This window comes from Gossypium arboreum, chromosome 8, assembly GCF_025698485.1.
Source record: "Gossypium arboreum isolate Shixiya-1 chromosome 8, ASM2569848v2, whole genome shotgun sequence".
Lineage (NCBI taxonomy): Eukaryota > Viridiplantae > Streptophyta > Magnoliopsida > Malvales > Malvaceae > Gossypium > Gossypium arboreum.
Window position 1 is genome coordinate 113,448,472 of NC_069077.1, and position 2,099 is coordinate 113,450,570.

Sequence of the window (2,099 nt, forward strand, 5' to 3'; positions counted from 1 at the left end):
GTGTCGTCTTTATCAATTGCTTTTCTTCAAGTCTTTTCCCAAATTTTCTCTTTGCTTTAGTTAAATTAGTTAATTAGTTTAGATAATTAGTTTAATAAACAAACCATGTTATTCTTAGGCTAGATAATAAAAAGATAGTTATTACTAGTACTTTTGGTTCCCTTGGGTACGATATCCCGGTCTTGCCATTACTATACTATTGTTCGATAGGTGCGCTTGCCTTTTCGTCATGATAATAGTTAGTCTAGGTTTGATATTCATTATAAATATTTATTACTTGTCACGAATCACGCGATCAAGTTTTTGGCGCCATTGCCGGGGATTCAAAATATTAGGAACGCTAAATTTTTATTACTTTAGCCATTTATTTTTCTTGTAATTTAATTTTAGTTTATTATTTTTATTCTTTATTAATTTACTTATTTTTTTTCTCTTGGTAGGTTTTTTATATTTTATGACAAGAAGAAACTCGTCCGGACCATTACTTTTTGACGAAGAAATCGATCGCACAGTTCGTAGAAATCAAAGAGAAAGAAGGCGTAGCTTACAATACACGGAGAATGAGCGAGAAGACGATACTCAACCCCCAACTGATGAGATGGTTGAAAACCAAGGCAATCAGCTACTCCTGAAATTGAGGCTAATCAAAATCCTGCTCCACGTACTATGTATGATTATGCTAAACCTTCTTTAATAGGAACTGAATCTAGCATAGTTTGACCTGCTATAGCTGCAAATACTTTTGAATTAAAACCTAACACTATTCAGATATACAATAGTTTGTTCAGTTTGATGGTTTGCAGGATGAAGATCCCAACGCTCACTTAGCGAACTTTTTGGAATTTTGCGATACATTTAAAATCAATGGGTTTCTGATGATCCCATACGTCTTTGGTTGTTTCCCTTTTCACTGAGAAAAAAAGCTAAACAGTGGTTGAACTCGTTACCACGAGGGTTTATCACTACTTGGGAACAAATGACTGAGAAATTTTTACTAAAATATTTTCTGCCGGCTAAAGCGGCTAAATTACGTAATGATATCTCTTCTTTTGTGCAGATGGATTTAGAAACACTTTACGATGCATAGGAGAGATAGAAAGACTTACTGAGAAGGTGCCCTCAGCATGGGTTACCGCTTTAACTTCAAGTACAAACATTCCATAATGGCCTGAATCCCTCATCTCGGCAAATGGTTGATGCATCTGCTGGCGGAACCATCAACAATAAAACATCGGAAGATGCCTATGAATTTATAGAGGAGATGTCACTGAATAACTATCAGTGGCATGTTATGAGGACAAAGCCAACGAAAATAGCCGGCGTTTATAACATCGATTCAGTCACCATGCTCTCTAATCAGGTAGAACTTCTCAATAAAAAGATTGACGGTTTACTTGGTTCTACGTAGGTACATCTAGTAATGAGGTGTGACTCAAGTGGTGGAGGTGTGCATACAGAATACCAATCTTTCAATCCTACAACTAAAGAAGAACAAGTCAACTATACGGGTAACAATAACTTCTGATCTCAAAATAACCCATACAGTAATACTTATAATGTAGGTTGGAGGGACCACCCAAATTTCTCCTGGGGTGGTCAAGGGAATCAAAAGCCACAAAATCCTCAAGGTTTTCAATAGCCACTTTATCAATAAGAGAAGAAATCGAACCTTGAGGAGATGCTCTCAAAATTCATATCAGTGTCAGAAACCCGTTTCCAAAATACCGAGACAGCACTTAAGAATCAACAAGCATCGATCCAAGGACTCGAAACTTAGATAGGCCAACTATCCAAACTAATCTCCAAACAACCACAAAGTAGCTTACCAAGAAATACTGAACCTAACCCGAGGGAACACCTCAATACAATTAGTACTCAAAATAAGGAAAGATTCATTGCACCGGAGCCAGAATTACAGCAAGACAACGCGATGAACAAAGGTCAAGAAGAGGTAAACAACGATGATCCTAAATAGGTAAGTACGTATTATGAACCTCGTGTGTCATATCCTAAAGCGATGATGAAAGACAGAATAGAAGAACAATTTGTTAAGTTTGTCAAACTCTTAAAGAAATTACATATTAACTTACCCTTTATTG

At 36.4% G+C, this 2,099-nt stretch overlaps 1 non-coding gene across 1 annotated transcript; it reads right to left on the reverse strand.

Annotated features, from left to right (window-relative positions):
* Positions 1–1,024: 1,024 nt before the first annotated feature.
* Positions 1,025–1,131, reverse strand: LOC128279707 (small nucleolar RNA R71). The gene has a single exon (XR_008269904.1). It is a non-coding gene; the product is annotated as a small nucleolar RNA R71 (small nucleolar RNA).
* Positions 1,132–2,099: the final 968 nt, after the last annotated feature.